This window comes from Pinus tabuliformis, chromosome 7 (assembly GCF_031772625.1).
Source record: "Pinus tabuliformis cultivar Carrire ecotype Pingquan chromosome 7, CPIR1, whole genome shotgun sequence".
NCBI classification, from domain to species: Eukaryota; Viridiplantae; Streptophyta; class Pinopsida; order Pinales; family Pinaceae; genus Pinus; species Pinus tabuliformis.
Genome location: NC_142293.1, coordinates 274197112 through 274211184, shown reverse-complemented (window position 1 = coordinate 274211184; position 14073 = coordinate 274197112). Strand labels below are relative to the sequence as shown.

Sequence of the window (14073 nt, the reverse complement as noted above, 5' to 3'; positions counted from 1 at the left end):
GTAGCTCCTCTGGAAACACCACACCCTTTAAGGTACAAGTTAATTTTGAAATCCCCATATTCGAGGGTCAGATAGACGCCGATGCCGTAGATAAATGGTTAAATCTGCTAGAGGGTTATTTTTCTGTTCATGAATTTTCGAGTCGGGAAAAGATTGTTTTTGCTCTTCTCAAAGCAGCCCCCCACGTCAAGGACTGGTGGGAAACCTACTGCGAGCAGAAGGATGAAAGTACTGGCTCACTGTTTTCAGCCGCACCCACCTGGGATTCGTTCCGGGATGCCATCAAGGAGCAGTACTACCCTGTCGGAAGCTATGAGGATGAATACATAAAGTGGACCACGCTGCGGCAGGGAAGGGACCAAGACGTGCCGGAGTTCACCAATCTTTTCCATACCCTTCGCACAAAGTTGGGTATCAAGGATTCGGAGCAACATTTGATACTCAAATACCGTGGCTGCCTGCACAAGTACATCCAGGAAGAAATACAGTTCTTAAACATCCCCTCGCTCGGCGCAGCATACCGGTATGCCGTCAAGGTCGAGCAGAAGTTTAAACAAAAGAAGCGAGACTTTGGATCTGCGAATCCAAAGCAGGGGAAAGGTGCCCCTAAACCACAGAACAAAGGACAAAGCCAAGGCGGGACAGCCCAAGACAACCAGCCGAAGCTGCAAGCAAAGAGCAACGCCGCGAAGCCGAGAAAGGACACTGGAAAATGGTGCGAGTTCCATAAGAGCTCCACTCACAACACAAGTGAGTGTCGGGCCAAGCAGTCACTGGTGGCTGAGCTAAAGGTTTCAGAATCAGATGCATGTTCCGACTCTGAGTCAGAACCCGATAAGGGGTATGAAAAAGGGAAGCATATCATTGATGCGGATCCCAGCGCCACTGTTGCTACCGCAAAGATCCAGAAAAATGAACCCGAAGATCCAGAGGAGGAGGAGCGTCTCTTCCACTCCCAGATGTGGGTAAAGGGCTCCCCGATACAGTTCATTGTTGATAGCGGGAGTCAAAAGAACCTCATTTCGGCAGAGGTTGTGAAGCGGTTGGGCTTACCGACCACAGCACATCCACAACCATACACCATTGGGTGGCTTCACCAAGGGCGAGATCTTCGCGTGAGCCAGCAGTGTCGCCTTCCATACAACATCAAGCCCTTCACGGATGAGGTATTGTGTGACATTGCTCCCCTTGAAGTTTGTGATGTATTACTAGGACAACCATACTTGTGGAAGCGACATGCTGTGTATGAATCAAGGCCCCGTGCTGTTATTATTACATTGGGAAATAAGTTGTTCAGGATACCAGAGGTAGCACCACCTGCCGCCATCTCTTTGATTACTGCAAAACAATGCAGTAAGATCATTTCCAAAACCAGGAAATTTGTTTTCCTGATGATACGCCCTCAAGGGAAGAAGAAGACAGTGGCCACGGCCTCCAAACGGGGTTCCTCTGCACGGCAGCTACAGATGGATAAGATTGTGGAGGAGTACGAAGACATTTTCACCTCCCCGGCAGGGGTTCCTCTGCACTGTCAAGTCAAGCACTCCATCGATCTGACCCCAGGTGCGCCGCTACCCAATGGACCAATTTATCGGCGCTCCGTTCTGGAGAACAATGAAATCAAGAGACAGATTCAGGAGCTCCTGCAGAAAGGTCACATCCGTCCGAGTTCTTCGCCCTGTGGGAGCCCGATAGTGTTGGTACAGAAGAAGGATGGGACGTGGAGACTCTGTATTGACTATCGGGCACTGAACAAGATCACTGTCCGTAATAGGTACCCGATCCCGCGGATTGATGACCTCCTAGACCAACTAAGGGGGCGAAATATTTCAGCAAGATCGATCTGAAGTCAGGATATCACCAGGTACCAATTGAACCCTCAGATGTGTGGAAGACTGCCTTCAAATCCAAGGAGGGCCTCTTCGAATGGTTGGTCATGCCTTTCGGATTGACGAATGCTCCTGCAACCTTTATGAGGCTAATGGATGACATCTTGCGGCCATTCACCAACTCCTTTGTAGTAGTATACTTGGATGACATTCTGATCTTCAGCCAGAGTTGGGAAGAGCACCTCCACCACATCCGACAGGTTCTCCAAACACTGCGGCAACACAAGCTATGTGCCAATTTGGAGAAATGCACTTTTGGCATGACCGAGGTTCAGTATCTGGGATACATCATTGATGAACAGGGGGTGCATGTCGATCCAGCCAAGGTCCAAGTCATTCGGGATTGGCCCTCTCCAACCACTCTAACAGAGCTCCGCAGCTTTCTAGGTCTTGCCAACTTCTACCGCAGGTTTGTGTTGGGATTTTCTCATATTTCTTGGCCCTTGAGTCAAGTCACCAAGGGCGGGGCGAAAGCAAAATTCTTTTGGTCTGAATCTCAACAGAAGTCATTCAGGGAGTTGAAGGATCGCCTCTGCACGGCACCAGTGCTCGCGTTACCAGATTTACAACAACCATTTGAGGTCGAGACAGATGCCTCTGACTATGCTGTTGGGGCAGTCCTTACTCAACATGGACATCCAGTGGCATATCACAGTGAAACACTTTCAGACACAGTCCGGAAGTACCCCACTTATGATAAAGAGATGTATTCCATTGTACAGGCCTGTCGACAATGGAAGCATTACATTTTGGGGAAGGAAACGGTCATCCACACAGACCACCGACCTCTGCAGTTCATACAGACCCAAGGGAAATTGCAGAATGATCGCCATCAGAAGTGGTCTACATACCTGCAACAGTTTCACTTGAATATCAAGTATAAAAAGGGCAGCACCAATAATGTTGCAGATTGCCTCAGTCGACCACCGATCATGGCGCTAACCACCGTGCTCAACTCTTGCGGGCACGAGACTTCTGATTGGCCACTTCTCTACAAAAGCGACCCAGAATTCGGCCACACATACCAGACACTCTTGGAGGGTCGGCAAGTTGCAGATTTTCACCTCCAGGATGCCCTATTATGCCACCTCGGTCACCTCTGTGTTCCTTCAAGCGAGCGTGCCAAGATGATTTGGGAAGCACACTACAGTCGGGCTGCTGGGCATTTCGGGGTCGAGAAAACAGTGGCAGTACTGCAAAACTATTTCTATTGGCCGAATCTTCGACAGGATGTTGGGAAGTACATCCGATCATGTACTGCATGTGCCATTGCCAAACCGACCATTAAGAAGCAAGGCCTCTATACCCCGTTGCCTACCCCTAGTCGACCTTGGGAATCCATCTCCATGGATTACATGTCAGGCCTTCCTTCCACTAAGCATGGAAATGACTGTGTTTTTGTGGTCGTCGACAGGTTCTCAAAGATGGCCATTATGATGGCCTGCAAGAAGAATATCACAGCAGAAGCCACTGCTAAACTCTTCTTTGAACGAGTGTGGGTGCACTTTGGGATCCCACAGTCTATCATCTCAGATCGGGACAGTCGGTTCCTCAGCACCTTTTGGTCCAGTCTCTGGTCAATGCTGGACACCAAACTCACGAAGTCCACAGCCTTCCATCCTCAAACTGATGGCCAGACGAGGTTGTCAATAGGATGATTGTGCACATTCTGCGCATGTATAACTCAAAGCATCCACGCACATGGGACGAGAGCCTCCCCTACGTTCAGCACAGCTACAACCGAGCTCTTCACAGCTCCACTGGCCATAGCCCTTTTCAGGTGGGTTTGGGATTCCAGCCACTATGCCCCATTGATGTGGCCATGCCACTTGCAGCTACTCACATGAATTCAGCTCATGTCCAGTCCGAAACAGATAAGGCCACCAGCTTCATTGAGCGAATCCAACATATTCGCCAGCAGGTCCATGACATTCTTGAGAAATCAAATGCCAAGTACAAGCAGCGACATGATCAACATCGGGTGCCACACAAGTTTCAGGTGGGCGACAAAGTCTGGTTGCATTTGCAAAAGGAACGCCTTACTGGAGCCTATCGAAAATTGAGACCACTCCGATATGGTCCTTACACCATTACTAAGGCTATGGGAGACAATGCATTTGAGCTCAGCATTCCCCCATTCCTTGGCCTGCACCCAGTATTTAATGTGGACCGCCTTCGGCCATACTTTCCACCATTGTTAGACACATCCGACATTGCAGAACAGCTCAAACCCACAGAATTAAATCCAGATTGCATGGAACAAGCTGCAACTGATCGGATCATGGACACACAGATCAAGAACACTCGCCAACAGAATATCCAACTGTATCGAGTTGTCAAAGCGGGCCAACTCCTTCAGCAGGGCAAGTGGCTCACCAGGGAACAAGTTCAGCAGAAGTTTCCTCATCTCATGGAGGAGCTCAACGCAATGGGGACCATTGCTTCCTAAGGGGGGAGGAATGATCCAGGTGGATATTGGTGGCCACCTGCCAAGTCCACCTGGACCCCCACCATTGTCTTTCTCAGCATTTTCAGTTTCCTTAATTGTAGCACAACTTACTATTTTTAGCAGTTTTTCGGGTCCTGAACTTCCGGAGCCGTTTTGAGGCCCTAAACGACGTTTTTTGGGAAATCTGGGGGCAACATGGGTCCATGGACCGATGTTGCCCTTCCCAAAGTGGTAGTGCTCGGATAGATCTTTCTAACGAGCTATTGTACGCGTCAAACAGAGATCGTATGCCAAAGTTACGACCCCGGGAAGTTGATGTACCAATTTACCCAAACGGGGCCCACAGTTTGGCGTTTCATCTCCTAGGGTTAGGTTTTGGAATGTTAAGGGTTGTCCATTGTTTCTCAACAATAAATAGGCCTTCGAGCCTCATTGTAACACAGTTCAGAGGCATGTAGCCATCACATCTCTTCTCAGAGATAAGCTACCATCGCCCTAGCTAGTTTATTGCCATTTCTGTTTGTAAGCATATTTCAGTATTTTCCATTAATGAAATGAAGTATTATTTCCGCTGCATCTTTGTGTATATGGTTATCTCTGTAATTTGTTGCGTTCCTGTTTAAATCCGGATCACTTAGATAGATTAACAACGATTGAATCAACATCATGATCAGATGAAGAAGCAGTGAGATCACGACAACCAAGATCAAAAAATTCAGGATGTTTGTCGGCATCCTCATGATTTGATGAATCACACAGAGGGGTAGATGAGAAGCAAGAATGTTCACCCTCTGCATTTATGGAAAAAGCAGATGAAGAATTAAGTGGATTTTCAAGAATTATTTATCCTCTCCGTTGTCGGATGATGGACTTACATCCGGTGTGTTCTGCGAATGATCAACAATGGGAGCATCCATAGATGGAGATACACATGCAAAATCAGGTATAGCAGAACCACCAAAGATGTCAGGAAAAAACGGAGGAGGCACAGACAGAAGGGAATCATCCTTCGATGTAGGTTGATGTTTAGGCTCTTAGTCATACTCTTCATGAATGACAACGCAGGTTGGTTGGGCAACACCAACTCTATCGATAGCTTGATCCTCATTCACAACCGGTGTAGAGTCTGGAATGAAAGAACATAAGACAGTGTAATCCAGAGGATCAACAGAACACGAAGACATAGGTTGAGGTAAGACATGCATGTGACAACCCATGGGCTTTGCAACCAAGTCTGCACAAAAATTGAGAGAAGTGATGTTGGGAGGATGTGACAGTTGAACGGATGTGTGTGCATGTTCTCCCACATCACTCTGTGGTTGTGGAGCTGTTTGATGAGGGGGCGATGGAAAATCACTTGTGACAACGAGCGTGTTCGTATATGATTGCGCAGCTCCATCACTGAAGTGTGTTGATTGGGGCTTGAGCTTGAAATTCTTCTTGAGATTGACAGATTTGGTAGGACAATATTCAAATATGTCCATGAGATAATAGAATTTCATCTGATTTTTTGGAGCTTGAAACTGCAATACACAGAAGCGCTCCCAAAAATCTTGAAGCGATTGTTGAGGAGTATTCCATTGTTTTAATAGTTTTTTGTCAAGAGGTTCTAGATCAAAATGATGGAAAGTAGATTCAGTGAGATCACAGAACTGCTCAAGTGAGTGCACGCTGCTGGGTGGCAGACTCCAACACCACCGTTGTGGGGATTCAAAGTGTGTATGCAAGCAGCATGTTGGCCTCTTCTACATAGAGCCCGTCTGCAAGGAATGCATAGAAGTCTTCTAAGTACTCAAGCCATGCTACTTCGCCTTCACCATCATACGTGAAATCGGACAAGAGATCACAAAACTCCATTGTGATGTCGAGAGGTTCAGAATGCGAAAAACATCACGGAGGGACAAGTCTAATAATATCCATGATAGATGTACGAAGATTCAAAACAGGATGAGAGGACACATCTTGTAATCTGGCCCTCCTTCTAGTGCCAAAAATGTTGACAGTGCTGAACTCACCAACATGCCAGGGGATCTCCTTGGTAAGAAGTCCCAACTAGACCTCAGACCATTTGGTGTAGGAATCCCAACAGTGGGTCGTATGGTATCACCTTGACCATTGTTGCATGCAGAGGTAAGAAAGTTGTCCTTGTTGGTAGCAAGGGTGTGACATTCACAGCAAGACAAGGAAGGTTCATGAATGGTTCTAACACACAGAAGGTGTAATGAGTGCGTCCCTTGGAAACCTGTGTAAACACGCAGCTTGGAAGGGAACACACGCGCAAAGATGCATCACAAACTGGAAGGAAGTTGAACAAAAAATCCAAAGTGATAGTTAAACCAACAACACATCTAAGTAAGATTCATACATACATATACAAAAAGAGTCCATACATACATGCGTAAGCAAACATATACATATATCATTAGAGTAACCAAGTTAACTAAAATACAACAACAACATATGCATGAAACGTGATGGCTCTGTTATATTAATAAGTGAAAGTTCCAATCATACAATATAACCATGACAAACCATTAGTCCCGATAACAGAATGTTATAATCACTTCCGCCTGCTCCTCCAAAGAGATGTACTAGCTCCGCACTATGGAGAAGCCAAGGATCATTACAATACTCTCCAAGCTTTCTCTAAGATACTCCTATCGAAAGCTTGGCTGACCAAAAGCCTCTACAATGAGTTATGAGGTACTATAAACAACAAAGGGTGATGTGACCCTTGACATTCCCCTTTGTGATTGTTCACCTATCCTCATGACTCTTCAACTACTCTATGACTGTTACACTCCACTATCGACACTTGGACTTTCAACTTACAATATGTTACATACAATCTACACATGTACCCATGTGAGACATAATAGGCTTGAGAAAGGCATGAAAGACATCAGTAAGACTCGAACAATTATGGGAAGACCAACTCTTCGACATCCTCATGATGGTCGATGGTGGTGCACTGATGCCAAGCTTGGTAGTCCGTGTACTATGTGGTGACATCTTTCTGGAAATGAACTCTTGCCTCTATTGCATTTGGGTACAATGATTTGGCTCCTCTGTCCAAATCATCTGATATCAACATGTGCATCATCGTCTTGAGTGGAGTTGGACGAGCAACATACTGATGCATAGTGTCTATGTTGATCTTCATGTGTGTGCTGGTGACTATGCACATCAACCTGTCGAAATACATGTTCAGCTCCGGTCCGACTTCGTTCTTGTCTTTGCCTCAGTGAGTGTGCCCACAGGTGGGATCATATGCATGCGCATAATGACATTCATGCTCCTGAACAACCTTGCATGTGATCGATGGCACTGCTCACCCCGTCTATTCCGTGTCAGTTGCTGCGCATGTTGTGCCTCCTGTTGTACCTGTTCCTGCTAAAACTCCTTCTCTCGTTTGTGCAAATCCTGTTCTTCCTTGAGTTGTTGCTTCAACACCTACAACACCTTCTTTGTTTATCTCTTTGCCTTCGCGTGATCCTCTTTTCGCACTATCACCTCATAGCCTCAATCTCCAAAGTTGCTTTCATCACAAGTGGATATGCTTGAAATTGCAACTTTTCTCCGCCTCTGCGCTGTCAACAACCTTTCTCTTGCATTTGTTGCACGCAGGTCTGCTACCTATTGCTGCTACTGCTAATGCTACTGCTCGTTGTGATGCTACTGCCATTTCATCCTGATATCCCTGTTCATGAACAAAATTGATGTCTTCATAGATAGGAAAGTTCATAGACACTTGATCGACTGCATCCCGAGTTGCGCTCTCAATGGTGTCTTTGACTTTGCTCTCCTAGAAGCCATTGTACCTATTCTACTGTGAGGCAGATGAACACCTACGAAACTTGGAGACATAGAAACACTCATGGAAAGTAATATGTCAGTTGAAAACCAAAACAAACTCGAGGATTGACATGCAACAAACCTGTGTGACTGTCTGTGAAGATTGCGCAATTTTCACCATGAGGCTAGGAGACTGACTACCAAAACTGCGCAAGGAACAGTCTGGGCTGTCGGGAGGCTGACTGAATACTCAAACTGTACAATGCACAGTCCAGCCTGGTGTACTAAGGAATGAAACTATGCAATGAGAAATTTCAGTCAGTAGTGACATGCAAACCAGAAAACTACATTGCGCAGTTTCTGGGGCTAGCAAGGCACTGCCTCCGAGAATTGTGCAATGAAAGCTTGGAGGTTAGTGCTAAGCCAAACTTGTGCAATTTCTCGAGGGAAAGTAGAGCCTTCAGTTCCAGAAATGCGCAATGGTAGCTGGGAAGGGAAATTTCTGGGCTAAGGTAGCCCAGACCCACTGACGAGCGACTGAAAACATGAGAAGTTTGAATGCATGGTGAAACTGAGTGTAAAAAAGAGTGAATGATAATGCATGCAAACAATAAGTGAAGGATTCAAAAAATGGTAAAACATGCATGTGTGTGAAGAGTGTCACTGCAACACCGACTGTCGGTGTGAAAACAGTGTCATGCATGCGACAACAATGAGATGTGAACGAAAACTGAAACAATGCTTCTACAAGTTAACATACATCAAAACATCAACAAGCGCTCATTGAAATCAAGCAGACAACACTTACACAAAGCGAAACACAAGTGTCGAAGTGCCGAAGACTTATCGATGCGATGTGGGATGTCAGAGATGTAAGATCGATGTGAGGAATGAGCTCTACAACTTCGGTTCATAAGTTTTGATAAGATTGAGGTTCTGACGCACATGCCGCAAATCTAGGAAAAAATGACACTTGGCGAGACGTTTCTAAAATGATCTATGAATGTAACCTACAACTGCTAAAAATAGATCCCTCAAATCTAGGGATGCCTTTTGTATGTTGCCTTTTTCTATTTCGGGAAAAGCAGCCCATGCATGCAAATCCGTTTGGCTCGGTCCCAGAGGGAACTGATAAACCTTGAAGGCATATGCATTGGTCTGCAAGCTTGGGATTGAAATTTGCGCAGTTCCTAGGCTGAGCAGAGTTGGCTATTTATCAAGCATTACATAATTTCTAGGCTGAGCAGGTCATTGGCTCCCAGAATTGCGCAATTTTTGGGCTGAGGCCTAGTGCTGGGTCAGATTACGCAGTTTTATGAAGGAGGACTACCTAACTATTCTGCGCAATTCTGGAGCCCAGCAGGCTGCCTAGCTGATTTGCGTAATTTTTGGCAAGAAGGCTGGTTCCCCTCCAGAATTGTGCAATTTTCTAGGGGAGTGTCTCAGCCAGCAAATAGTCTAAGTCCTGAATGGCAGCTTGTGAAAGGAGTGAAGCAAACTGACATGCCCAGGTTGGAAAGCCATTGAAAATCAAATGAAGCCTATGTACTTGATAGTGCAAGACATGTTGCTAAGGATGGTTGGCAGGGAGGCTCCAAAACAAAGCTAAGGAAAAATTTTGGAGGGTGATTGTAGCCGCTATAACACAACCTAAATCCAAAAATGTTATCATTAGAACAAATGTAAAGTTTGCTGAAAATATATCGATCTACGAGCCTAGTTCGGCAGATGTGCCACCTCTCTCTATCCATTCTACTTCTGAAAATATTCCTTCTTCAGATGATGACATCGAGGATAAAAATCCTCCCCCACCTCTCAAGATCCTCCTTCAGCTCCTCAGCTTCCAAAATGGGTCCGTGCTACTTGGTATGCAACAGGTGCTCTTGCAGGTGATCTTACAGATCAATGATGTACACGTTCTCAGTTCGATAGAGCCTCTTCTTTACTGGCTCAAGCTTCAACGAATTATGATCCTGACACCTTTGCAGAAGCTTCAGGCCATCCAGATTTGGGTGCAGCTATGAATGAAGAATATTGTTCATTATTGGAAAATGATACATGGGACCTTGTTCCTCTTCCAAAGGGATGAAAACTTGTTAGATGCAAATGGGTTTACAGAACCAAGTTTGGATCAGATGGAAAAGTTGATAAACATAAAGCTCGTCTTGTTGCTAAGGGTTTTTCACAAGTTGAAGGCATTGAATATACTAAAACCTTCTTTCCTATTGCCAAAATGAACTATATCCGCCTTGTTCTTTCCCTTGCTACCTCTTTCAAATGGGAAGCCCATCAGATCAATGTTAAAACCGCCTTCTTGCATGGGGACTTGCATGAAGAAATCTATATGGAACAACCTCCTAGATTTATAAAAATAGACTCTAGCTTTGTATGTTAGCTTAAGAAATCCCTTTATGGTATCAAGCAAGCCCCTCAGGGTTGGTATGCCAAAATGGATATCTTTCTTTTAGATACTAGCTTTTCTAGATGTCATTCTGACAATACTGTCTACACCAAGAAAGTGGGTAAGTTTGATCTTATCATTATTTTTCTTTATGTTGATGATGTTATGCTTACTAGTAGTGATCTGAACCTTACAAACCATGTGAATTCCAGCCTTAAAAAACAATTTCAAATGACAAAATTAGGACATTTGCATTATTTTTTTGGTCTTCAAGTCTTGCAATCCAAATAAGGTATTTCCATTTCCCAGTCCAAGTATTCCTATGATCTTCTACGCCACTTTCACATGGAATATTGTAAGCCAACCCCTTCTCCCTTTCAGTCTGGAGCCAAAATTTCAGTCACTTGTACTTACCATGAAGTTGATGCTACCTTATACCATCAACTTGTTGGAAAAATTTTGTATCTAACCCATAACCATCCCGACCTTTCCTTTGTTGTTGGACTTGTTGCTCGGTTTATGAAAAACCCACATGTAAGTCATTGAAAAGTAGCTAAAAGAATACTTTGATAAATGCAAGGTATAGTTCAGTTTGGGATTCATTATAGTGCATAGGCATCTCCTCTATTGGTTGGTTTAATTGATTCTAATTGGGTTGGTGACCCTGATGATCAGAAGTCTACTGCAAGTTATGTCTTCACTCTTGGTTTTGGACCTATTACATAGGCTTGCAAGAAAAAAAGTGCCATTTCTCTTTCTTTAGCAGAAGGAGAGTATCGTGGCGCTGTTGAAGCTAGTAAGGAAGCCTTGTGGCTTCGTCAGATCCTGTCAGAGTTTGGTTTTCAGCAGCAACATACAACTACACTTTGGTGCGATAATCAAAGTGCCATTTAACTATGCAAAGATCCAGTCAAACATCAACGCAACAAACACATTGAACTATACATGAACTTCATCAGAAAGCTCATTCATGACCATGTTATTGAAGTGAAATATTGTTCAGCCAATGATCAAGTTGCAGACATCTTTACAAAATCCCTCACAAAGGCGAAGTTTATTGAACTTCGATTTATAGTTGGAGTTCAGGAAGTTGTCACTATGGGGGGATAGGCTCTAATGCCTCCTTCCTTCTCCTATTGTGTCATATTTTTACATCCTTCAATCCTATCCCAAGTTGTTCTTAAGGGGGGATGTTAGAATATTTCGACACATAGGAAATAATTAAGAATAACTTGGTCTAGTGTATAGTTAGGTAAAGTGTGTTTCTTTAGTATGCATTTTTTGTAACTTACAATATGACGGCCATGATATGTTCTAGACATGAAGTGATCCGACGGTTCATTCTTTCCTCAGTATTACCGACACTTGATCTATGGCTTAACACTAGATTGGTCCATGATCCCTATTTCAAGAGCATGGAGGGTAATTTGTTAGGTAATTTCTTTCTTTTACATTAATAAATTGCCTAAAGTGGCTGCATTGGCTCAGAATGTGGGCTATTTCCCTCTTTGAGGGTTTTAACCACGTCCAGAATATTGGTGTTCTATCTAAGGAACTTACCTTGTAAATTCGTACAATAGAGAGAATAATGAAAGAGCTCCAACACTGAACTGACAAAAGGTTATCAAATGATCCTCAAAAGCCTTTTTATGGATGAGACCTCTATTTTCTTCATTTTCCCATTATTTTCCTTCATTTTCCTCCTCACATGAAACTTGTGACCTTTCACCTTCATTTTCTCTTAATTTCCATTATTTTCATAAATATTTGTGCCAAAAATTCCATTTTGCCTTTCCAAAGACTTAGCCATTGCCTTTTCGAATTTCCTTAGCCATAAACAACCAAATAAACACCCCCTAGGATGTCTTTTCCAACATTCAACTTGGAATAAGTGTCCCGTCAACCGTGGTTATTGTTTTTAACTTTTATTACATGAATTTTCACTAGGGTTGTTACAATAATCCTCATTTGATGTAATGCAAAACACCTAATCCTCGCCCAACTTCCATTGGACTATCTAACTCCTATTGGATGGAGAAATATGTTCCTTGTATTGAATTCACCAAGTCACTGTATAATCTGAAGCCTCCATGCCTTCACTTCCTCCATGTGAGCCTCGTTTCAGAATATTTCACACTGGACTCACAATTCATTCAAGATGAACATCACAACAACACCATCATTCTGAATCACAAGCTCCAATAAAAAAAGAAGAATAAAATTGGTGAAGATAATCTCCAAAATACTCCACTAGCTACCACACAATCTCACCAAACACTTCTTTGATTTGCACTTCAACACCTCACTCACTGCATAAATATGATGGTTGAAAAATACTTCAGCTCACTGCTACAACACCTGCAAGCCGCTTTAGAAAATTTTTCACTAGACAACTCACACAACTTGCACACTCTTCTCCAAGCTCACACTGACTCAACACACCAAGAAAATAAACTCAATACTTTTTTTCTTTTTTTTTAGTATAGGCCAAATTATCTTCAATTATCTCCAAACCAATACCACGACCAAATACCATGGTTATGTCAATACCTAGGACACTTGTACCATGGTAATCTCCAAATCAATACCACAGGTAAATACCATGGACACCTGTACCATGGTAATCTCCAAGTCAATACCATGGGTAAATATCATGGTTATGCCAATACCACAGACCCCTATGCCATGGTAATATATAAGTCATTACCATAGGTAAATACCATGGTTATTCCAATACCATGGACCCATATACCATGGTAATGTCCAAGTCAATACCATCGATAAATACCATGGTTATGCCAATACCACGGAGTGGCCTGTACTATGGTAAAATCCAAGTCAATACCACAGGTAAATACCATGGTTATTCCAGTACCACAAACTTTTATAGCATGGTAATCTCCAAAGAAATACCATGGGAAAATACCATGGTTATGTCAATTCCAAGACTATATTCACCAAGGCAATATCACATGGAAACCTACTCCACACATATACCAATACCATGGTAATGTTAATACCAAGAATACATGTACCATGGTAATACTCTACTAATGAAATATGCAAGATGTGCAAGGAAACTAGAGAAAATGCTCAAACAGAATTGAAAACAACTCAACTCCAAAACATATGACATAAACCAAGCCAACATAAACCAAGTCAAATCACCTCCAACACTTATAGCAGAATCTCCAACACATGCAACAACATCTCAGTGCATATAGAAACAATCCAATGTCTCCGAGACATATGAAACACCTAGAGAGCATTCCAATGCCTCCAATGTCCTCATTTCTAGCATCCCAACAGAGCACTACATCTCCAATTTTGAATTCATCCTCCTTTGTTTTCCGGTCATAGATTTTCTTTATCCTATCATGGAGCTTAGAGGTGTTCTGAAATACTTCATCTCGTGTCTACTGTAGGTGAATCATTTGATTGATCTGACGCTATATATCATTCTCTTCACTTCCTGCTTCTTGTGACAATTTTATGAATGAGACTACTAATGATGAAGGGAAAATAATGTCTACTCCATA

The 14073-nt window shown here is 43.5% G+C and overlaps 1 pseudogene; it reads right to left on the bottom strand.

The window, feature by feature from the left end:
- Positions 1–14073, bottom strand: part of LOC149246940 (uncharacterized) — a 62079-nt pseudogene that overhangs the window by 30256 nt on the left and 17750 nt on the right.